Raw genomic sequence first — 26,725 nt, 5'->3', positions numbered from 1 at the left:
ATAGAAATATCGAAGTATCGAACAATATAAAAGTATCGAGATATCGAAAATATAAAAATATTGGATATCCAAAAGTCAATATCGAAATATCGCATAGTCCTATTCTTGGGTGGTCAGTAAATCGTCCCATATACATCTCATTTCTGAATTTTTATATCGGAGTTCGAAATTTCTCAAATTAATTTTGTTTCCTAATTACATTAACATGCTAGCTGAAAATGCCGTACTATCATAGGGAATTGCAGTTCAGAAATTCTACGGAATGGTAATATGAATGTCTTACCTGTCATGATGTACCAGGATGTCTGCTTTGAGGCTGCGAGACACAACAATAGAGTACCTCTCCTTTTCATTCATTGTTGGTCAGGGAAATTTACTCTTCTCCTGGAAAATAAACAACATTTTGGAAATTAGAGAAATAATACATTGAAATATAAAATTTGTCATTTTTTGGGAAAATATTTAGTCACATGAGTTACTTGTAGTGCGTCATCTATTGTCCGAAAAATTCCTGGTCCGATCTAAGCCGTTACAAGTGAGTGGTGGATAATATCGTATCATTGTTTTTTCTCTGAGTTGTCACTTTCGGGGTATGTTTAGTACAAGGGGTCCAGAAGCACGTAAAAAACACAAAATTTACAGGAGAAATGAATGATGCAAGTACTTAGACGTAACAGAACGTAACCAAATCTAACCTAACCTAACATAAACTAACGTAAGCTAACCTGAACTAACCTAAACTAACGTAACATTAGTAGAAATAAGCGAAATTCTATCATTTTTTTAAAAGAAAATTATGCGGGACTCCTACACTAATATAACATAAACTAAACTAACCTAAACTAGCCTAACCTAACTTAAACTAACCAACCCTACCCTAAACTAACCGAATGTGAACAGAAATTACCAAAATTGTAACATCTTTTACAGAAAAAAGCTGGAGCCCTTCTGCTAAACATAGGCCTCACTTTCTTCTCATGTCAATTACAGAAGTGTGCTCACCATTAAATTTGTCATCTTTTCCCCTGGCTCTCTCGAATGACGCATTTAACCTCTGTTACATTATGATTCATTGCTGGCTACACTGGAGCCTGTACTTGATAACTATTAGTTCACCACAATTCCTGGAAACATGAAGGTAAAAGTAACAACCTTCTGAAGGGGTTATTTGTGGAGTTTCCGCTGCTCATTGTAGCCACTCAGCAGTAATTAAACGGTGCAAAGAAGAAGGTTTAATTGCCAGCAAAGCTTATGTGGGTCTCGCTATCCGATGATTTACCCAATAGGCCCCTGCGGTACATAGACGGCAGGAAGTTGTGATAACACGGCACAATCAGCTCGAACCCCCAATACAGCGCGCTCATTAGGAGAGTAATGACACAAGAGTATCCCTCAACACAAAGAAATTTGGCCATTATGACAAGTGTCTCAAAAAGACATAGTTACCAAAATCATCAAGAAGAACGTCGTATTGGAAGCACGTCACAAAACGCCCGGAAATGGCCTCACAGAGAAGTTCACCAACATCAAAATACTGTATGAAATATAACCATGCGGCGGAAAAGTGGAAATGGTTGTGTTCCCTGGATGAGGGGTGGCTCCGCCCAGGCCGGTAGCCAGCCCAAAAATGTAGGGAAGGGCCCGGCTGAAGTTAGGGGGGGGCCGATCAACCATACTATAGTTTATCATTATATTATAGTTAATTTGCAAGCCTACCGTTAAAATTTTAGGGGGGGCAGCTAAAATTTAGGGGGAGGCCCGGCCCCCCTAGACCCCCTCTGGATACGGGCCTGGCTCAACCTAGATGGGACCTACAGAATTTTATCCATTTTATGTTGTAAAACAGACTAATGGAGGTCGTTCAGCCTATGTATGCAATGCAAGGAAAAGTTTTCTCAGGGATTTAAGGTGCTGGCGGGATATTGCAGTTACGGAACATTGTCAGTCGTCGAGATTCCTTCCGACATCTAAGTCAATGTAGCTTACTTCCAGGAGAATCATGGATCGTCTGTCCAGACCTATCCCCCACCTATACAGAGACATAACCATAAGTGTATGGTTACACATGGACAAGGCCTCTCTAGACATACCGCTGGATCATCCCAACATTCTATGGAAGGAAGGCAGAAGAATCGGCCATTCGAGTGATTCCATTTTTGTCCATTTCTGTGAAATCCCCGGTTGTCTCACCAACTGACTATCCTGGATTTGAACCAGGAACTTGCTCTACACTATGCCGTACGTTGTGGGGTCTTCGGAAAGTTACCAAAGCGGTATAACGAGACATTGCAGTTCCCATTCTACTAAGAAATATTCTACAATAGAAACTTCGCTGCCGGGTGATCGTTCGGGCTTGTGATTGCCACATTGAACGCAATCGGTAGTGAGGAAAAGTAATTTACTAGTCAAATAAGTGGTTCAAAATAACCCATTTTTTCGTGGGTAACTTGATTATTTTTTAAAAAAATAACATTCACTTCTGAGACTGTGCTATTTGCTAAATGTGTTCTAGTCTTTTACGACCATGCAATGATCCCCTCTGAGTATATGTGTGGCACTATCTCAGCTTTCGTGTTTGTTGAAATACAATATTACACTGCTTTTACGCTCCTGCACTTAAGGTTTTCCCATCTTTTACATTTTTAAAGGATTTTGCAGTTTTCCTACATTCACAAGCTATGGGAATATTTTCTTTTACCGTTTATGAAATTTTAATTTCCCGCTATTTACTCCCTGTCACATCGATGTCTACTACGTAAGTGCAAGATAGCATCACAGAAATAATGAAACTGGTCATGACAATGAAAGTAACCATGTTCTGCTTTCTTGCTAAGACGATGCAAGGTAACGCTTGTAACTTATGCGCTACCTATCGGATTCATCTACGTTTAGTGAGTGGAAAACTTAGTTTGCTTTATAATTCCTTTGTTCTATGTAGAATTATTCCATGAGCAGTGCCTATACAACCCACTGATTGAAAGCAGCAACAATTCATGGTGAACTATTATTGAATGAAGAAGAACGGTACAAAACATAGATTACAGAGGTTGATTCATTTATATTGAGCAACTGTGCCGCGCATGCGCAACTCATCGCCATGAGATTACCACGAGGCAAACAACACTATCTCGTTGATCACGCAGTAGAGCAGTGTAGTCAAGCGTAGTTGATGCCTCCGAAACTGAACAGATTGTAGGAAGAGTTCTTTGTGGTCCTCTTCGACTATAAGTTCACGACATCCTTCATCGTAGAAATGCGTCAAGTGCATAATCTTCGCGTAGGTTGTGTCACTGTAAACAGTATTGTACGGAAAAAGCCGGCACAAAGTACCGGGCCCACTTCACTTACGCGAGCAGCTAGAAAACGGTGTCTCGTGAAGAGAACCCGGCCGCTATTGCGTATTGTTTGGCGATTAGCGACCTCAGAAAATCACTCTATACAGCATGCGATGACCAACAAATGTAGCACATCTCAGGCAACAATCAACCGAGCCACTCACACGAATTTACACCTCACGGTCGTTTGCAAGAGTAGTGTACACGCCATGAAATCATGTCATATGGGAGGTTTATGAACGTCACCTCACGGGTGATCGGTGGATGTTTGTTGTTATTGGATTTATCTTACGGACTGTGGTAAAGTTCGTGCAATTACATACAGATCTGCTGATGTCAAGGGCCGAAGCTCGTGCTTCTCCCAGTGTGCAGAGAGTTTCGCAGAAGGGTTCATGATGGTGCTCGATTTCTTGTACAGGGGCAAACTGTGTCTCAGAAAGGTGGAGTAAAACGTCAAAAGTAATGCTGCGTACTACCAAACTTATACCCCGACTGAAAATACCAGCAAGAAATCCGGGAATTGTGTGTACAAGATGTGAACCAGGTTGAACTTCACCAAGATATGGCAACGAGCCACATAGGCAAACACATCGCTGGAATTCTATTGCCGTATGGCTGGAATTTCGTCAATTCCTTTTTCTGACAAACTTGTTAAGATTTTATATGCGAGCACAATGGATTACTATGCGAGCACAACGCAGAACTCCTCAAGCGGCGTTTGTCCCATCATCGAATCCGCACCGTATGCGACCCGAGGAGAGCCTGTAAAGAGGAATAGGATGCACTACATATGGTCCACCCTACAACACAGTCTTTTGCAATAGAAACTCCGATGCCGGGTAATAGTCAATAGAGGTGACATGCAGATCAAACACAACCGGTTGTAGAATCATGCAACTTCTCAGGTAAGTAGCGCATTCAAATTAGGCTGAATATAAATGAATCAACCTCTGCATGTTATCTAATCAACCTCTATATTATCCCATTCAGCATTGTAACAGATAGAAGTTATGGAGCGTATGCATGTTATGAATGTGCAACATTTTTAAGATCTTATACTTTCCCCTGATTTACACCATTTTGAATATGGTTCTTTGTAAAGTGTAAAATCGGGGAAATACGAGTAAACTAATTCTCTGTATCATCAACATTGTCATTTTAGTCTGTGTAAGATCAGAGTTCGGGTCCCACGTTAAATGAGATATTTCTAATTATCTTTGGTGGCAACAACATTTATAATGAACCTTTACCATAAATCATTGGTCATTAACAAGGTGAAATATATGGGTGATACGATTATTGTAGCCAGGAGATGGTGGATAGAATAGCATGAAATGAAATGAAAGTTTTGAGTTTTACGTCCCACGGTTATGCCAGCCCGACTAAAGGAGATGATGATGATGAGTAATGAATGAAATGATGGAATGAAGAAAGTGGGAGGAAACGGGGGAACCGTGAGGAAACACACGCACACGGTGTTTGTCCGCCACAAAGTTCACTTGGCGGAAGCAGGGTTTTAACCCGGGACACCAAGCACCAGAGGTGAGGCGGCCCCGATGGATAGAATAGATGGCACTGACAAACAATATGGAATGGAAATCAACATAGAAAAGTCAAAAGTCATCCAGAGTAGAAATGCCCTTGCGGATCAGAATCAAATAAAGAGAGCTTCAACAAATCGATCAGTTCAAATAACTGGAAAATATTTTGACGAGAGACGCTTACTGAATCAACTGAATCAAAGAGATCAGGCCAATAATGCCGTACCAAAAGAGCACTTATAACTAGCAGGTTTGACATTGGACTAAGGAAGAAGTATGTCAAATGCTATATATAGAGTGCAGGCAGGGACATACGCAGGAATTTATTTCGGTAGGGGTCCAAATACAATTTGAGGCTAAATTATATGAAAATTTCTAAAATTGACCCTAAAAGTAGACTACATTTACAAAAAAAGTCGGGATTTCGGAAGGGGCCCGGACCCCCAGGACCCACCCTCTGCGTACACCTCTGAGTATAGGACTGTATGGTTCGAAAACTAGAACATTTTTGGAAGTTCAGAGATTAAGAATGTTGAGTTGGAGAAAGATGGAGAAGAAGTTAAATGGACGGAGAGAGTAACAGACGAAAATGCTTAAGATTGACAAGAGGGAAGACGACGCTTTTAACCAGCATTCTTCATAAAAGGCCAGTTGAATTGGACACATTTTGCAAAGAATTTTTCTTTATAATGTCATAGAGGAAAAGATAGAAAGCAAGAAGTACCGTATTTACGCGAATACAGACCGCACATTTTCCCCCCTAAATTTTGGCTTGAAAAATCATGGTGCGGCCTATAATCGAAATTTTCTCCCCTCAGATCATAAATCATCAGTTTCAAAATGACATGTACACGTATTATTTTCAAGCCTTCAATTTGAATCATTTCAGTTGTAACGGCATATACAAATTTCCTGTTTTAAACCACAAAATCAAGCAAAGTTTTTTCCACATCTGGATATTTGCACTTTTGCCCTCGAAATGAACGCCGACTTTTCGAACTATTCAAGAACTTTTCACTTGCACACCACTGACGATTTTTTTCTTTACATCATCAACACCCCAAATATGCGTCCAGCTTCCCGCTTTGCATGTTCCTTTGCATAGCTGATAACTTGAAGTTTAAATTTCGCTGTGTAACTAGTACGATCCTTTCCCATCGTCATTCACAAACCAAATGATCAACTTTTCTCGAATAAATCAGCTTTGAAATTCCGCACACTGTCGCTTAAATTAGTCACGTCACCAGACTTTCTAATACGCAAAACCCAGTCCTGTTGGAGATGTGTCAAATTTAGTTATGCGAGAGTTGAAGAAGGGGAAACAAGGAGATCCAACTCAAAATACTGTCTAATTGAACTTTCTCGTAAATTTAGTAGTGCGGCCTATATTCGAGATTTCCTTTTTTTCTATAATCTTGTGTCAAAAGTTTGGATGCGGCCTATATTCGTGCAAATACGCTAGGAAGAAGAACATCTGAACGATGGTTTGGCAAATACAAGAAAAAAATTGGTAATTAACCCATAAACGCCCAAGACCAGTTTTATTCGTTAGCAACTGCCTTGAACAATACCGTGTTACATCGAAAACCTGAGAAGAAAACTGAACGAAATTCGTACAACAAGAGAACGGGTAGTGTGCCTGCAGTGGAACAACGGGGGTTTGACTAACTGAATGATATAGCCCATGTAACGTAGTGAAAAATAAAGTGGGTCACTGGTGGCACAAGGAGCGTTTGTGGGTTTTAAAAGAGGAAGCTGAAGATTGAGAAATACGAAGAAACATTTTCAAACCCGAACGTAAGGAAAGAAATACAAACTTTGTATTAGTTCGAGAATCTCTGCTGGCAAGGAGAATATTGAATAATAACAACAATAGCGTAAGTCTTGTGACATCACACCACATCACAAGTGACGTCACAAGTGACACTCTTTGATTCGAAAATAATACTAAGTATAGTTTAAAATCCTCTTTAATAGTTAACGAGATATTATAATTTACACGAGTTGACAAAATTATCTTAAAGTTCACAAGCAGTCAGTGTGTTTTACGATATTTTGTATCATTTCCGCTTATTCTTTTTTTTTTTTTAAATAAAACTACACGTAAATAGAGCATTTTGGTAAGTGAGCTACTTTTACAAAATTTTAAATAAATGTAATTAATTAGTAGTTGTTTCCAACGCCTTTTATATCGTGCTGAAATTTGGTTGATCGAAAATTATGATACAAGCATAGGCGCCGACTTGAAGAAAATATTGGGAATGGGGGATGTCCAAACAATGATATCATCATCATATTCAGCCCTTTTCTACCAACTGCTTCATGAAGGCCCCTTCCCCTCCCCCCAAGATCTCGATTCGATACTGCGCTGCAAAATTCACGCTGCATTGATTTTCACTTGTCATATGCTGCCAGTATTGGTTGAAGCTTCAGTGTTGTATTCAACACCGTTTTGAAAACGGCGTTTTCTATCAAATAAGAACGCTGTTCTTAATATTGAGTTAAAGGCACGATGAAGTTTACGACAGAAATTCTTTATCCTCTTTGTTAATTCTTCCTCGAGTGGATTATATTTGGGGGCGATGACCCCACCCTTAAATATTGATACAAGGATACAAGTCAGAAGTCTTGCAATATTCTGGTACACAACATATCTGTATTTACCCATCATATTGGGTTGTCTGCAGCCATCTTTTTGCCAGTTTTTCGATTCTACGTCGATACCGCGCCTCGTCCTTAGAAGTAAAGAAATCAGTCATTGCTGTTACACTTCGTGCTAGGTGGTGAAGCATCGTGATTAGAGGAAGTTCGTCATGGACCGAAATAGGTAATAATGTCAAGGAGAAAGGTATGGCACCAGTTCGATGCCACCAAGTTTCTAATTTTTTGTCGTGTTTTTCGAGCGACGTGTGGTTTTGCGTTGTCCTGTTGCAGCACGGCGTGCTTTCTGTCCACCAAGGTAGGATATTCCTTTTTGGGATAGTGCACCATACACCTACTCCAACTGTTCAGAATAAAGATTAGTATTGATGGTACGACCATTAGAAACGAATTCGAGGTGAATTACCTTTTCGTAGTTCTTACACCATACACAGAGCATGACTTTACGCTCGAAACGGTCGTGTTTGAGACCGATTCTGAAGGTTAGCGCTTGCTCAACCGTTGTTCTTGCCTAATCAGATTACGGAAAACGCAACTCACTTTTTGTCGCATGTGACAATCGGTTTCAGGGAATGCATACCATGTGGGTTTTGCAGCAGTTGTCGTCGCAGATCAACTCCCCATTGCGCTTGAGCTGGTGTCAACTCACGTAGCACAATGCGACAGCTCCTTCTGGTTTTCCTAAGTTCATGAAGGTGGCGCACTACAATGGACTGACATACGTACAAAGCTGGTTTCGCAATCTTCGTGTGTCCTGGGTTATTTTCCTCAATAGCGTGTCGTTTGACCATAGAATCTGTTACATTGGGACAGCCCAACTTTTGTCTAATCTTCGACATTTTTACAACCTGCACGAAATACCTAAACGAGTTAACTGCCCCTTCTCATTTTGCAGGGCAAATGTTTTGACTTCCTGCCGCAGCGTTCAAATTCATACACTAACAGTTCATGTGTTAGACGTTGTTGAGCACCCATCGTTAGTGCCACTAAAAACTGATCGAAGAAACTGACGTGGTGGTGGCCTTTGTGCTAAATAGTCCCTTGCCACACTACACTTGCTGTCGATCACGGCGTATACACGCGTCTCCTCTTTGGGTTGCGAAAACATTGCAAGACTTATGATTCTTCTTTGTATTATAAACTACACACTAACCTATATATGACACATTCCGGAAGAGAAGAGTGAACTGGCCAGACGTGCCTTTAGAGCTGTTAATATTCAAATATTTCTTGTCCGCAAACGAGACAAGGACAAACCCGCGAAGATTGTCTCTGTGAATAATCACAGTCAGTACACTGAGAAGTGAACATTTTTATTGAAATATTGATTATATATTACGTTAATATTAAATCATATCCGTGGCGTGCTCACCATTTTGTTCCAGAACGCCTCAAACTTATCGAATAGAATTCTAAAATAGTATGTATCTGGCATACTTTCCAAAATTGGACATCTTAAACTACGTACTGAAATTTGGGTCTATGAGATTATACTTGGAAACAATTATTATGTTATTAAATAAATGTTTTAAAATGATGTTTGAAGCACTTTCTAAATTTTGATATTATAAATTGCACACTCAACTTAGAGCTTACACTACATCAATCGAAGTTAAAGATTGAGCCAGAGATGAGTGCCTTTTAAATATACAATGTGTGTGTGTTCAGAAAGTATCGAACCTTATTTTTCCCGTGTAAACCAACGAACCGCGGGAATTTTTGTTCAGTGTAGATGTAGAGGGGATACTCGTGCGCAGTCGTGAATTTTTTCCCGCTCGCAGAAAGCTGGCAGTCGGCCAAGGAGTGAAGACGTGTAGTGAACGATCGTCGAATTTCAGTTTTTTTGTAAAATGACGGAAACACTTGAACAGCGATATTGAATCAAATGTTGCCAAAAGCTTTGGCGATATCCAAGCGGAAATCATCAAATCGAATCGATACATTCAATTTTGAACGAGAATTTGGGTATGAGGAGAGTGCCCGCGAAATTTGATTCAGGCTTTCATCGCTAAACACAACATTCTCCTTACTCACCCGACATGGATCCGTGTGACTTTTGGTTATTTCCCAGGCTGGAAATGTCACTAAAAGGAACCAAATTTGAGTCACGAGAGGACATCATGCGAATTTCGACGTCACAGTTGGTCACCATTCCAAAAGCAGCGTTCCAGAAGTATATCTGGTATAAGTGTGTGCATTACCAAGGGTACTACTTTGAAGGGCATTAGTGTTTCGGATTTTCAAATCAATAAATGTATTTTTACCAACAACACACCTCGTATATACTATATCTATCTATCTATCTATCTATCTATCTATCTATCTATCTATCTATCTATCTATCTATCTATCTATCTATCTATCTATCTATCTATATATATATATATATATATATATATATATATATATATATATATATATATATATATATATATATATATATATATATATATATATATATATATATGTATGTATGTATGTATATATAGTTTGATCTCGTAAGTTATATACCTCAACTAAGGATATCAAACGAAATTTTAAACTTATCTCCTGGAAAAATTAAGAAAATGAGATACGCCCCTTTGTCTCGAGAAGGGCGATATATATATCCGCGCATCTAGGATATGATTAAGGAAGGGGCTAAACCATACTTTGCCGCTTTATCCAGTGTAAAGAAAGTAGATTGAACCCCATTTTATCCAGTGTACCTGAGAGTTAAGGGGGGCTATAGCTCCTATAGTCCTGCGCCTCTCTCACACACACACACACATGCGTATATATATATATATATATATATATATATATATATATATATATAAAGAGAGAGAAGGGGATTCCTAACACTATATAGAATTTTGTAATAATACTGTAGAAATTGTGTCTCGTGCCATCTCTAGTAGAGAAGAAGAAGGCATGGGAAATCACCTGATCAGGGATAGAATAACCATTGGAAAACCTGTTGTAGACAATGGCGTGTTAAAGATATCAACATTTTTATTTAAAAAAAAGAAGCAAAATGGGTCGTTTTAGAAATACCAGAAAATGGCGAACATGTACAACATACTATTTGCATTAAAATATGGCGCTCAATTCTCCCATAAGTTTTAAATTTCTTGGCCAGAATAGATATCTCAAAGCGCACCCCTTTGTTTAATAAAAACACCTTTTTACGTATCATATTTTTTCATTCATATACAATACACAACGTATGTAATGAGAGTTTAAATAAAATACTATATAAGTTTTAAGAAGCAACTTTCTCTTCTAGCGATATTAGACTTTTAATTTCTCTATATAATTAACAAAGATCAAAAACACCTCAGGCAATACGATGTGTGTGTATATATATAATATTTGGAACACTTATGAAAGGAAAACTCTACTCCAATAACAAGAGAGTTTCTCAAAAGCAAGCAGAAAGAAAAAAAATATCAAGACGTTAATAATCTGAAGAATATTGCTCCGTTAAGTTTTCTTATTAAAACCCCAAAGCTTACCCAAGGGTTTCATTACCAGAAGTTTCTAATAAAAAATACTTTTTTTAACACTGAAAAAGCAATCTTGCATGATACTATACATATAGAGAGATCGTTTCTCATTAAACACCATATTATTATATCTAGATTGGAAAACATGATGAAAATTAGTTATCTGTTTCTTTTAAACTAAATTTATTATGTTATATAGAAGCAGTTGGTAACTGTTACTTTTACGAGCGAAATTGTGCTTGTTTTATAGACATGTTTCTTTTTCCAAACAAGTAAGGACTTGCTAAAATATTAAAATTAAAATGTTCTAGTTACGTAAACTATGTTAAGAACATTGTAATAATAGTGGTATTTATGAAATTTTAACTATTATCCATTATCTAGCTAATGGAATATGTCTAGAAAATAAGCAGGTGTATATTTTTTGTATACACACACAACTCTTCTAGCAAATTATCTTCTGTTACTGTAAAAAGTTTTAATGAATCACTACTAAAGCACTCTATTAGTTATTATTCTTGCGTTGTGAAAAAAAAGTACAGCAATGTATAGCATTTGAAATTCTCACTGTATAAGCGAGCAATACTTAATCTATTCAAGAAGCATGGGTTTTCTTCGGAGGTTAGATTTTCTACAGTGTGGCCTATATATAAGACTTATATATGATGTTTGACTGACTGTACTATTTATAATTTTGGACAAAATGTTTTGATATGGCAACATTGTATAGCCTGAGAGTGGGGATAACCTGTGGTGGCAGCAAGATGGAGCACCGCCACACTATGACATACCAGTGCGAAAGTGGCTGAATGAAACATTCCCCAACTGCTAGATCGGTCAGCTCGATCGCTTCATTGGGCTGGCCACCTGACTTTTTCTTATGAGGTGTTTTAAAAGACAAAGTGTCTCAACTTCACATACGTAATTCGGCCGAATTATGGGAAGCTACTACAGAAGAGTTCAATCGAAGAGTGACAACGTTGCTCTTCGTCTCCAGGCATGTATCGATTTGGATGGTTGCTCTTCGTCTCCAGGCATGTATCGATTTGGATGGTTGCTCTTCGTCTCCAGGCATGTATTGATTTGGATGGTTGCTCTTCGTCTCCAGGCATGTATCGATTTGGATGGTTGCTCTTCGTCTCCAGGCATGTATCGATTTGGATGGTTGCTCTTCGTCTCCAGGCATGTATCGATTTGGATGGTTGCTCTTCGTCTCCAGGCATGTATTGATTTGGATGGCTGCTCTTCGTCTCCAGGCATGTATCGATTTGGATAGTGCATTGGTGGACCATGCAATGGAGAACAGAGATTAAAATTCTTGTAACGAAATGGATGAGAGAAATATGTTTATGTACAAGTTATGTACAGCTCACAGATGACGAGAAGAACCCTAGCAGAAGTAGTGTGACGTAGGTATGGGCTCGCCCACTTTTCGTACGGAGTTTCAAATGACACCACGGAATAGAACACAGATAACTACCCGGAGTAGCAGACGACATCTAAGTATATACCACACCTCAAAAACCGAAAATGGACTTGACCGTGTCGTTGACCTTTCCCCGCTACCCCTGTTTTAGGTTTCTTCTCGTCATCTGTGAGCTGTAGCTAGTTTCTTTACCGCAGTCTTTGAAGCATCATGGGCCACCCTGTAAATTCAAACGTGTTATCCTCGACACGAGAAGCGTTTTTCTAAATTCGAGATGAGAGCAAAAGCATAACAATTCTCGTCTCGTTAAAACGAGATGAGATGAAAAATTTCACGAGTGCTGTCGGCAACAGTACTTCACTCAAGCCTTTAGGTTTCAAACACTGTTTTAATGTTACATTTTGTTCATAGTATACAAAAAAACATAGATTGGTGATGTGATTTGTACGAACACAGTGAAGAATATTTATAAACTTTTACAGATACGCAGGTTATTACATAATATACTCTAATAATGATTTAAAAGTTGTTATATCACACTTCTCGTGGCGCGAAAGGATTATGGTAACTTCTAGATGACGTTAAGAAAGACAAAATTCAGGACATTAACATTGTACTGAACTTTACAAAGAATTTTACAAAACCAGATGAGAGAGAAAAGACGAGAAAATACTTTCCGAAATCAAGTCGAGACGTGTAATAATTCTTCGAGAATCGAGACTGAACGAGATTTCGAATAAAATAGACATGACGAGACGAGAAATTAAGATTTCTCCTATCCTCTCATTTCGTGGACAACACTAATATGCAAACCAAATGTTATTTTCTTATAGAATATAACAGCATTAATAGCAGTCACCGCCCCCCCCCCCACACACACATACACACACACACAAAAAGTTCTCTGCTGCAGACCCATGGTAAGCATTTGTATTTTGTTACACAGAATTCAAATTTCGAAACTCCAGGACGGTCGATCGTATCAATTTTCTTTCAATATTATTTTGTTACTTGGGGGGGGGGGGGAGGAAAATATCCACTTCTCTTAGCAAACAAAAGTATGGCTGGAAGAAGTATCTGTATGTCAGTGGCGGATTTAGACGGTAAAAAAAAACTCGGGGGGCAGCCAGACTCCAGACTATGATACGTGTGTCATCGGTTACTTTCGCAAATATATAAATTATAGCATCAATTATTTTTGTCACTCAAAAAACTCGAGGGACCTAGCCCCCCGGATCGGTGTAGATTTGCCACTGCTGTATGGGCTACTAAATACAGGATGTTAATGAACTAGACGGACAAACTGTAGGGGGTGAGTCCCCACATTAAAATAAGAAATGTGAAACTGTGGGAAGTTTCGGAGGTATGGCCGTCCGAAAGGTTGAAACTTACATTGCAACATGCGTTTTTTCGAACACTGGGGAACTGTGGAGAGGCTGGTTATATTAGTTCAAAAAAAGATCACAAATACGCCATCCAAAAATACAAGTTTCAATAATACGTAATGGCTGCACCAGTGTTCGAAGTCTGAAAAAAAGAAGAGGCGGTATGTTTTATTGCCATTTTGATTCGAGATACCGTCTATCGAAATGTTGAAGGATAATGAGGATATGTGGCCTAAAAGATTGCATTTCTATTTACACAATGGGTGATATCAATAAAAATAGGTAACTACTCCTGAGAAGTCCTGCTCGAGAATCGGAATAACTACACCTGGAGTAATCTCCTCCCTCAATTTCGTATCAATAAAACAAGCCACTACTCAGGTCTAGTCTGCTCCAGATTTATGAACGTTTACTCGCGCTTCCTCTGCACGTAGCACTGAGTCGTATCAATAAAAGAAGTAGTTACTCATTTCTCCCATCTGTTGGGCGGTCATTTCGTTGTGGGTAACTTATGGTGCAGTATCCTAAACGCCATGGAAGGGACAAGTAGTAACGACAGTTTCAATCAAAATGCATTTGTGGATATTATAAAAGAGTTTCCAGTGGAACTTTCAAAGTTATAGTTACCAGAAAGTAAACGAAGGAAAGCCGAAGCTTTCAAGGCAAGTACAGTGAAATGCAACGAAATATCAAATACATCTACAAATGAGACACAAATCCAAAAGAGAATCTTTAATATCTGAGCGAGCATTAAAAACAAATAATAATAATAATAATAATAATAATAATAATAATAATAATAATAATAATAATAATAATAATAATAATAATAATAATAATAATAATAATTTGAAAAAGAAAACGGGAAACAAGAAAGTAATACTGAAACCACGGGGACGAATCTCTTGGAACTGATGGATGTTGATTGGAATCCAGCAATATCAAGATTAGCACGACAAGTGCATATCACGTGTTGTCCAAGGTCTTTGTAGATTGTTTGGCTTTAAGAACGAAATCAGACACTTGGTCCCTTTGTTTCCTTTTTTAAACAGTCCAGACAGTCACGTCATAAAGCACGTCCATCTGATTGCGTTTTCCACACCATACGTGTCCCCTTTCACCTTGGCATAAAAAAATATACATTCCCATGTATACACCCTTCCTATCAGCGTTGAGTTGAGTTGATTTTTGAGTTTAATGTCATTTTCAGTAGCGAGGCTATATGAGACGGGACCCACTGATTAACTTGGAATCCGAACCATATGAGCTTCCGCCGAGAATCTAACGCGGGTCTGTCATGCCAAACGCATGTACGCTATCCGCTTAGCCACGAAAGAGCTCTTCCTATTAGCGTATTCGTCTCCAAAATACTAGGTTTCTTTATTGCCACGTGTGTATAGTCAAGTGCTCCGATAGCACACGGAAATGTATATTGTTTTTGCCAATCTGCCTTTGCTGTTTGAATATTACACACACCTCCGGAAACAATCAATTTTCAGATTTCGCAATAATCGCATCCATTACACTTGTAGTAGTCATAGACACAGTACTTTGAGCCACAACAGAATCCTCTGACATTCAGACCTGGAATCCCGGATTACTCACGTAAAGCAAGAAAACCCGCATCTTTTCATCATTACGTAGTGCACCATCCCAAATTTCCGTTGATTCTCCTAAAAAATGTTGTGCTCTACATTTTCTTTCATGAACCTATGTTTTTTGTAATCTCCATTTGCAACATTTCTATGCAATTTATGAGTTTTGCTACATAGCAAAACAATCATATACTCTGTCATATTTCGCACGGAGTCACCTATTTAGCTTGCTCCACAAATTTGGAGAAGTTACTAGCATCACAGAAGAGTCTTTCATTTTTATTGATATCAAACGCGGAGTAGTTACTCGGCTCGAGAATAGAGGTGTGGTTACTCTAGAGGGGCGGGGCTTCTTCGAGGTCAGCCGAGACGACTAGTGCTCAGTTCTCTTTTTATTGATACCAATGCGAGTAACTACTTCAAAATTGGGCGTAATGAGTAACTTCTCCGTTTTATTGATATCACCCAATGACTCAAACCATGAAAGAGTTTCTCCGTAGTTACAGGGGGGCATGGAAAGATCTTTCTCCCTGCCCCAACTTCATGAGAAAAATTGAATAAAAGTATCTCCTTTGTTGTATTACACATTAAAATGACCAAAAAACGACCTTTTATATTAACGATTTTTAAACAATTTCTCGCGGGAGAACCCTCGATCCCCCCGTCGACTGAGGAGTATTCCAGAACCCCGGAAGGTCCACCCCCACAGTTAACGACCCTAAATCCACCTATGCTCAAAATACGGTAATTATATGCGTTAAAGCAAGAAGATACCTACATACATAGAAATAAATAAATAAATATGGCAATACAAAATAGAAAATGGTTATTATAAAGCAATAAAAAAGCAACAGATTTAACATTAAACACTTTAGCAAAACTTTTTTTGATTGCATAAACTATATTTTATCTCGTACATACCGAACTCAGTTATGTATTCCTTTATTATTGTAGACACAAAAGCAATCCCGGCTAACTCATAACAATACTTCCCAATCTTCCCAATTTCAGTTTAAACAAGTCGTATCTTCAATATTTGGGCCCATACCATGACTCATGTAGCCCTTATCTGCAACCAATACAACTAACACGAGTTCTTGCGTAGGAGCAAGGAGTGAACTTTTTTTTTTTTTTTTTTTTGTAGACACATTATTTTAAAAACAAGAGATAGGAAAAGATAACACAAATGCCGGTGTTGCCATCAATTACTGTGTATAAAAATGGATTTATTAAAGGTATATTAGCACCGACTTTCCAGTAACGGTATGTCTTGATCACCGAAAAAACAGAGGGGGTATGTCTTCAATTACTGAAAAACCAGAGGCGGTATAGTATACCACCGCATACCGTCTCATTTCAACTACTGGTGCTACACGAGAGATTTCCCAAAGGGAATAATGAATTTAAGGACATGCTCCGACTTGCTGGGTCCAAAGTAGGCAAAAAGCACTGTAAGGTCACATTGCCAAGTTAAATAAATCGTGTAGCTGTCATAAAAAAATCTTGCATCCCGATCTTTCTATTTACTATTTAGATGTTACAACTTCTTGAAAGCAAGAAAGGTGTCTCCACACATGCAGCACTGCACTCTAATGGACAGACAGTGAACCTCCTCATTAAAAACGTGTATTTTGGCGCACTTCCCCTCCCTGTCCAAGATAATCCGTTGTTTCGGAAGCGGCGAAAATGTTTTTTCCTTTATGTCAGCGGGAGGGCGATAGCAAGTAGCGAGCAAGACGTCCCAGAAAGTTGCACATTGTTCAACTTCGTGCAAGATGGAAAAAAATGTTGTGTGTCCCTTTCAAGACTATGTTTACATGGTAAAATATGGTAGGGTTTCAAGATTTTTTTAAATGACAGCTACAAGATTCATTTAACGTGGCAATGTGGTCTAAGCCTTGGACAGCAGGTACCACAATGTATCGGCAGAAAGTCGGAAGTATTAATACTATCGACTGCCAACCCACAGTTTCTCCTGTTCGCTATAGCGCGTGGTGCCATGTCTTTTTTCACGCTTTTGGACGGCCCTAGCTCCCAAACCATGAATTTCCCCAAACATGCCTATATGAACTTGCCAATCTGTATGCACGTGTGGTATTTTTTTTTTTCAAATACATGCCATCTCCTCGTAAAAATCCCTTAATTCGCATACCGACTAGGTTTCTGAAACTAAATGTAACGCAATACTCTATAAACTCTCCATAAACATTGAAAATTTATTGTCGACAGAGAAAAGAATTTTTAATTCAGCTTGTAAATTTTCTGATGTTGTTCCTCATGTTACGACTTACGACAAAGAAAATTTGTAAGGAAGGGATATTCTGTCTACTACACTGTATCATAGACTTATTTTCAAATTACAGAAAGTATTTTCTAGACAAAACACAAATAAACTGAAAATAATTCCTGTTTGTTATGGAGTTACTGAAACTTTGAGGGGAGAAGGATACTATCCGAGTCCCTACTGATAATGTCAGCAAAAGAATGAATTTTGCCCCGTAATAATATATATTACACGTGCTCCTACCACGAATTGAACCCTGGTATCTCATGCTGAAGACTACCTTGTTAACCATATTGTAAAGTACCCAAAATCCTCACATGTGTTTTGTAAATTTATTTTGTTTATTGTAAAACAAGGAAGCGATATTCAAACTGTTTAGGAAAATAAAAACAGATAACGTAGGCATCACACCAGAATTATAGGAAGTTTTCCTATATGGAGATAACAAAGTAAGGAATTTCATAAGAAGACCTAAGCTAAGCTCTACGCTACAACCAGGAAGCATCTGAATCCCGGAAAGGGGTTGTGCTGGTTAAGTACGGAGAGTGGACTAGGGAGTTGGAATTAACATCGCTTAGTGAAAAGAAATCGATTGGAGATTATCAAAGCTGAACTACCTGTGAGTATTACAACTATTTACGATGTTGCATAATCATAATGGTTAAGTTTCTGTGCCATTACCATTTTAATAGTTAAAACTATTTCGAGTCCTAATAGCTTGTGGTGTGATGTCGAAAATATTCAAAAGAAATTGATTATTTCATTTCTTATCCTAAGAAGATTAGTTAAATTCATCCTTGAGTTGTCTAAATACACGGTGTTACAAATTTCAGATGAGCTATGCTCTGCCCCCAGTATAAAAAGTTTCTAAGATACTAAGTCATTCCAGTTAGAAATTTGTAATATATCCACGTTAATATATCCATGAGTACACTTCAAAATACGAGTGAAGCTTCTCAGGTCTAGCGTGGGCTGAATTCGCAGTAGCACTTGAGAGTGTTCCCTGCCTTAAACTTGACCTGACATCGAGTTGACAGTTGACTCAAATCCATGACTTGACTAATGACGTCAGGCAAACGGCACTGATTTCTGTATAACTGGGGGAGAGGGGAGGAAGAGAAAGGGCGTTGAAGTATGTGTATCTCGTTTTTATAAATGCAAACGAAGATCAAAGCAAAAATATCCAGATTCTAGGAAGCGCACGCAAATTTGGATCAAAAATGGTCACTTTCTATTTTAAAAATTGATGATTTTATAGACCAGTTGTGGTCTGGTTTAGAAATTTAAAACACTATCATTGAATTCGACACATATAACTTGATATATAACATTTTCGTAAATTTATGTGCATTATTGATGCGTTAAGAAGTATCGAATTATGGTCTGAACAGACAAGTGTCGGTTTGTTCTGAAAGTTGAAAAAATGAAATGAAATCTTTGAGTTTTACGTCCCATGTTTATGCCGGTTAGGCTAAAGGAGACGGTGATTATGACAAATGAATGAAATGGTGGAATGAAGAAAGTGGGAGGAAACAGGAGAACCCTGAGAAAACCCACGCACACGGTGTTTGTCCACCACAAAAGTTCACTTTGCGGGGGCTGGGATTGAACCCGGGACCCCAAGCACCAGAAGTGAACGCTCTACCACTGAGCCACCGCGGCCCTCGTTCTGAAAGTTGAAAATACTATGTGATTTGATAGGATATGTCATGTGTTCGTAATTGTGTATGAACTACATAGTCTAAAAATCGTTAAGAATTAAGCCTTCTTCTATATATATTGTACCAGTGACGTAAACAATGGGGGTTTCGGGGTTTAAATCTCCCCCTAGAGCAAAATATTGTGGAAAAATAAACACATAGTAACGAAAATCACACATACCACACTTGTCCTGGGTGGAGACAGGGTAGCAGAGTGGTACAGCACTTACCTCTTGTGCGTAGGGTTTATCGTTCGATCCCCGGCCAAGTAAGTTTGTGGTGAGCAGCATCGAATTCATAGGTTTTCTCGGAGTACTCCAGTTTCCTCTCACGTTTTCATTCCACCGATTCTCCCATCATCATTCACTTGTCTTAATCATCCTTCTTCCTTGTCCTAAAAGGCAAAATCGTGGGATGTTAAAGGAAATATTTCATTTTACATTTGTCTTGAGTTTCAGCGCTTGACTCCCCTTGATGAAATCCTACGCACGGTACTGTATTGTATCATATAAGCAGTGGCGTAGGGAAGGGGGGCCCAGAGGGGCCGGGCCGCCCCCAAAGAGGTCCGACAATGTACTTTGGTACTTTGATGTTTGTAATTTTTTATACATATTTTATGTTTATATATTTTTTGTTTGTAATTACTCTATATATACCTATAACAGCACTTGCCCCCCCCCCAAACACACATCCTGGCAACGCTACTGCATATAAGTAATTGAATGCTGTACGTATTTAGACAGATGCTTCTACTATTCATCGCACGACAACTAAGTTAGTTGTTTTCATTTGTACACCGCCTACAGGTTTTTCACATTCATTTCCTTTAAAATGTTTCATCGTGTATTAATATAAAACTTAATTAGCCCACACAACCACCATTCATGCTTTAAAAAGTAAGAGGCAAAGGAGAAAAAAGAAATCATCGCAACATTTATAGACAGCTAGCTATAGTTACCATCTGCACAGGAGGCCAGTTTTTGACATGTTTATTTTTGTTGGACGATCAAAAAGTCTGGATAGAGATAGACAGAAGGAAATAGAGGGATGAGGGGTGAAGAGAGACAGAGAGGGAGGGGAAGAAGGAGGAATATTCTGTAGTTTTAACATTAGCAGCAACAGAAGCAACGTTCCCGTACTCCGTAGTTTGAGAGTGCAGTGGTCTTTCGGTGCCAAAATCTCTGGCTGTGGAGTGGAGAGTCTGGAGACGCTACATGTCAGCGTTACGCGGTCGAATCTGGTTCTGTATATAAAAATAAAGCTGACACGCGCCACATGTCTGTTGCCCACCCACACCGCCCGAGTGGCAGAGAAAGAAAGACGAAGATCTGCTTAGTGACAGTAAGGAGGTCGGCCAGCAATATTTCAAATCTTCAGCTGCATCTCTTAACGCAGAAAAAGAGCACCTATAGGTCTCGTGTATATCTCTTGAGAAATTCTGGTACAAGAGTCTCTTTCACAATACCCTTGTAACGTGAATACGTTCCAAGCAGACAGTATCCAGCACAGGATGATTCAAATATTGTTATATTGTCTTCTCTTAAATATTATTATATACAGAGCGTATTGAGATTCCATGCACAAACGTATACGGCAGGCAAGAAGTAACCATTCACTCAGCGACATAACTAGGCTAGTTGTCGCCTGGGACAAGAACCTGCCTTAGTCCCCCGCCTCTGACAAACCAAACCAAACCAAACCAAATCGACTACACCTACCTATATTGACATCACACAGTGACTTTCCTATTGCATTCTATCTTCAAGTGGTAAAGTTTGATGTCAAAACTGCTGTACATAATTTAATTTTTAGTACAAGATAACTAATATTTGATTGCCAAATAATCTGAGAGTAGCATGCTTGACATATTCTTATGGTCTTATCATAATAACTGTAAATCACAATGCTTTTGTAATTATATCGCGATGTTCATATGTGTAGAATGAATGAATAGTCTGCAGGAGCGGATCCTGAACAGACTTCTGGGGGGGAGGGCGGTGTGTTGTAATACTGTTACTTAGAGCTACTTTTAAGAGCTGCAAACTGTGGAATGGGTTTTATTTATATATAAAATAAGAAAGTCTCCTTTTCTAGGGGGGGGGGGGCATTGACCCGATCGCATCCCTGGATCCGCCCCTGATAGTCTGTTGCTTTAGAATAGATTATTTAATTATAACAAACAGTCAAGCTGTTGTCTCGAGTATTATACTCAGGCATTTTGCAAATCTCGTAAATCGATGTAAGTCAAATGAAAGCACAAAAAACGAACTAAAATTTAACTTTCCGGGTTCTTTTGAGAGCATTTTTTTTATAACAATGTCTTCAAAAGATAGCGTTGACGTTAACTTAGGCTCTATAGATATTATTCTAAGATTGGTGAGACGTCTTGTCCTGTTAAGGTTCTCAGATAATTATTTAATGATCTTTAGTTTGCTAAAACTCTTTTCCTTGCCTTATAGTGAAAATAAATATTTACCCTGTTTTACGCCCCCGATTCGTCTTAGGCACAAGCCCCGTTTGCCCCCCCCAGGAGTTACGTCATTGCATTCACTTGAAAATCATACTTCTCTTTTTTAAATAAGCTTCCAAATCAGTTTATAAGCTCCAAAGTAAGAACATTTTGTTTAAGATTTTTGATTAAGCTTCCTGAAAGACTTCTGAAATAAATATATACACGTTCGTTGAGTCAACTTTCTTAATAATCCAATTTTTTACGTTAGTCTAGAAAGTAACTAAGATCTAATATGAACATATTTAAACATGCTGATTGCATAAAGAATAATACCAGAGTGACATAATGGCAATGAGTGTAGACATATTTTTGTCATTTGCTGTGACTGTTGAACAGCTTCACTGAATGTATTTATTTATTTATTTTATAAAAAAAGGATTTTCTGGCATAATTCTTTCCTAATAGCAGAGACAACTTGCAAAGCGCTTGCTGTAAGCTTGAGTTGCAAGTCGGCCAAACTTGCATTCAGCTTGATTGGGAAGCATGCAAGCATACCGCAACCTGGATTCAAGTAACGAAGTTACATGGGGACAACTTTTGCATTCAGTGTTCCATTCAAGCTTGACGCAAGCGTTTTACAAGTCAAGCCAAGTCAATAGCCAATGAACGGCCAGTGATTCTATGACGCTCTGTAAAAGGTCTGAAGCAACACTTGCAAATACAAGCATGAATTTCAAATGCAAGTGTTGAAAGCCAAGAGCCAAGCATGCGCCAACTAGCCGAAAGCTTTCTTGCTACTAGGGTTCTAAGGCTACAATATTTTAGAAGTCTTGAAAAACAAATTTGAACGAAATATGAAACAATACTTAAATAGAGATCGGGGAAGATGAGCGTGTTACTTTGTATTTTGTTACTTGTTTCTGATTTGATTTTTTTTCTCTTTGTCTTGCGTGCTAGATAAACATGACAATAACACAAGCAACACTGCCAACTGCGAATTAAAATGTCTAAACGTCACTGAAATAATTTGTCTACTACTGTGAACATTAACACGGAAGGAGAAACGAACTACAATTTCCGATTTCAACTTTATACGTGAAACTTGTAAGCGATATCAAGAAATGTTTTTTTAATGCAATTTTAGCGTCCTATCCTTCATTGAAACGGAAAGTCGTAGATTTTTCACTTCTGTTCAATATTAGATCTTTATAAAAATAAAAGCACAAGGGATCCCTGTGTTTTTTTTTATATGGGAAAAAATGAAGTCTTTCAGTTTAACGTCTCACGTTATTCCCTTTAGGCTAAGGTAACGATGATGAAGGCAAGCGCATGATGATGGAAGATTTAGTGGAATGAAAACGTGGGAGGAAACGGGAGTACCCCGACACGATGTTGTCCACCACAAACTTACTTGCCCGGGTATCGAGCCAGGACCTCATTGCACCAGAGATAAACGCTCTACCACTGAGCCACCGTGGCCATTTTTTTTCTCTTTACATGGTATCAGGGTCTTAAAAGTAAGTTGTATTTCTACATTTAACTTTCAATTCAAAAACCGAGGTCAATCTTCAGTATTGAAACCACACCAATATTGAAACCGGAAGTCTATCGTACTTTTATGAAGTGAAGTGAATCTCACTTTAAAAAATAATAAATACCTGAAGCAATTATGAAAATATTTTTGGAAAACGTGCTTTATTATTATTATTATTTTTTTTTGTTACTTAACGAGAAATGGTTTCATTGCTAGAAGCAATCGCCCGAAAGCAAAATACGTAGAATCTATGGAATTATCATACACCAGCCGCGAGAAAAATATGCTATAACCGGCGGTCACGATAGTGCAATGAGTTGGAAGAGACCAAAAAAAAAAAAAAAAAAAAAAAAAAAAAAAAAAAAATCCACAGAGGAATAGAGTCAGAAAGGCATACATTTTTAAATAATAGCTTTATTTTTTTTGGAACACCCCCTCTCGGTCTTGTGACAAAACTAAAAGGAAAAGGACAAAAAACAGTGTAGAAAGCGGGTTGTCATAGTTGATGGATGTTTTTAGGAGCCATTTTCGGAATTGATTTCGGACGATTTCGGCAAGTGAAGTGAATCAACTCTATATGATAATACAGCAAAACTGTCTGTCACCCTGTGGGCCTGTCATCTATTCCCCATCTACAATAATTTTTTTTTTCTCGCTTCTAGCTATACATCGCCTGTGGCGGAACGGAAGAGACCTGGGGGAGGGGGTGTAGAATACGTGAGTTTGTCCCTCAGCGTAGGTATTAAGGTTTGAAACTGTTTTCATGTTATCACGAACACACATACATACTCACATGTGATGAAAAAAAAATAGAGATATCGCAAATTCACTCACACACGCACACACATACATAATCACATAATCTGTTTAAAAGGGGACGATAACGTGTTCATTAAAAATCCACTGCGAAAGTTTTCTGGTATGTATTATACACAGACAGATATAAATACAAAAAGTAATTTCTATAACTAATTTTAATGCATGAACCTGTTTAAATACATTCTAACATATTTCCCATAAAATTACACCAAATTATTGGCAAGATTCTGTGATTTTTTCATTGTAAATTTACAGTAATGCGTAACATGATAAAATGCAATTATTATTTGACTTCTAGATCGGACATGTATGAATATGTCAAATCTTTTTGAAGGATTCTGTCCGCCCCAATAGCGTAGTTAGGATTTTAAAAGTCAGAATTCCGTTATAGAAATATATAATCAGTCCATTTTCTTTCCTGAAATGTAAAATCTGAAAAAATGTTATGTTTAATTTATTTAAACAAAGAAACACTTTTCAACATGGAAGAAAAATATATGAAGAAAACGATCACGATATAGATTTATAACGAAATTTATACTCCAGAAATGTAATAGTAAATATTTTTTTCCTAACACTCAACTTGAATTGGAACTTTATTAATTACATTAATTCATTGCAAAATAGCTTTGAACCTTTCATACCACAAAGTATTTATCGACGTGTTCCAAAATTTTATTTAGTAGCGACATGACCATTACTGGGCAGAGGGGGGAGGGAAATAGGGGAACTCAATTTTTTAAGTGAGGGACCTGCCTTCCTTTAGTTCCGCCACGGGTTCGTTCATCTGTAGATAGATATAAGAGGAAAATAGGGTACAAGATGTCGAGAAACAGTTTTATGATGTGAATTCAGCTTCTTAAGAATAGGTGATATAGAACACCTATATCTGCCTTTATCTCTGCATTGAAACACAAAGTGGTTTTAATTTTTGTATTGAAACAAGTAGTGGTCTTTATTCCTATATTGAAACATGAAATGGCCTACATCTCTGTATTGAAACATGAAGTGGTCGTTATCCATGTATTGAAATACGATGTGGCCTTTATCCCTCTATTGAAACACAAAGTGGTCTTTATCTCTGTATTGAAACACAAAGTGGACTTCATCCCTGTATTGAAGTACGAAGTGGCCTTTATCACTGTATTGAAACACAAAGTGGTCTTTATTCCTGTATTGAAACACGAAGTGGCCTTTATCCCTGGATTGAAACAAGAAGTGGTCTTTATCCCTGTATTGAAACACGAAGTGCCTTTATCCCAGTATTTAAACATGAGGTGGCCTTTTCCTTGTATTGAAACATGATGAGGCCTCTCTGTATTGAAACGTGAAGTGACCTTTATTTTCACTGAGTATTGAAACATGAAGTGGCTTTTATCTCTGTATTGAAAGGTGACGTGCCCTTTATTCGTGTATTGAAACATGAAGTGGCCTTTATCTCTGTTTTGAAATACGAAGTGGCTTTTATCCCTGTATTGAGACAAGAAGTGGCCTCTATCCCTGTATTGAAACGTGAGGGCCTTTATCTTTGTGTTGAAACACGAAGTGGCCTCTATCCCTGTATTGAAATACGAAGTGGCTTCTATCTCTCTATTGAAAGACGATGTGGCCTTTATCTCTGTATTGAAAAGTGACGTGCCCTTTATTCCTGTATTGAAACATGAAGTGGTCTTTATCCCTGTATTGAAAGACGAAGTGGCCTCTATCCCTGTATTGAAACACGAAATGCCCTTTATCCTTGTATTGAAACATGAAATGACCTTCATCCCTGTGTTGAAATACAAAGTGGCCTTTATCCCTGTATTGAAACACGAAGTACCTTTATCCCTGTATTGAAGTACGAAGTGGTTTTTACCCTGTATCGAAACACGAAATGGTAGATATGTGCATCCACGCATTATAACGTTGATCTTTATAGAGCAAAAACACTTAAAAGATAGCGAATAATGTTTTTATGACGTGGATTGAGCGCATAATCAATCTAAATCTCTGATTTGTTAGGTTATTCACAAGAAGGAAGTGCAACCAATTCTTAGCTTTACCCGCTGGTCTAGTGGCTTGCACGTGAAATTTTTTTTGTACGTGGCACCGGGTACGATTTCTGGTGAGAAAGCCTAATGGCCTAATGGCCTAATGGAACTGTGCTCGACATTTCTGCTCCTGTCTTGTTGTGTCAAGTAGAAAATGGTTAAAAAAGAGACCAAACAGCCAAATTAGGCAAATCAAATTACTGAGGAATGTTCGATTAATCACTTAACTTTTAGAAACGTAATTACCGCTTGTGCTTTTGGTGCACGTAGTCCTCGGTTTGATTACCAATGGGGCACACAACAAATAATTTAATTTCACAATCATTTATTTTCATTAACCATCCGCCTCCTTTAGCCTAAGGGGTCCCAATTTGCCCACCTCTAGGTTAGAAGATAAATTGGTATTTGATAAAGCTCATAAATAATGTTACATATATTTTTAATGTATTATGTGAACTTTCAGTTTAGTGCAGCA

The 26,725-nt window shown here is 38.2% G+C and overlaps 1 long non-coding RNA gene across 2 annotated transcripts in view; it reads right to left on the bottom strand.

The window, feature by feature from the left end:
* Nucleotides 1–282: 282 nt before the first annotated feature.
* LOC145684586 (uncharacterized) overlaps nt 283–26,725 on the bottom strand; it is a 1,210,652-nt gene continuing 1,184,209 nt past the window's right edge. For both annotated transcript variants that reach the window (XR_014131326.1, XR_014131327.1), the window contains one exon: nt 283–384. This is a non-coding gene — a long non-coding RNA (uncharacterized LOC145684586). The remainder of the gene's footprint in view (nt 385–26,725) is intronic.

Source organism: Thermobia domestica, chromosome 5 (genome assembly GCF_964235325.1).
Source record: "Thermobia domestica chromosome 5, izTheDome1.hap1.1, whole genome shotgun sequence".
NCBI classification, from domain to species: domain Eukaryota; kingdom Metazoa; phylum Arthropoda; class Insecta; order Zygentoma; family Lepismatidae; genus Thermobia; species Thermobia domestica.
This window is presented reverse-complemented; position numbering and strand designations above follow the sequence as displayed.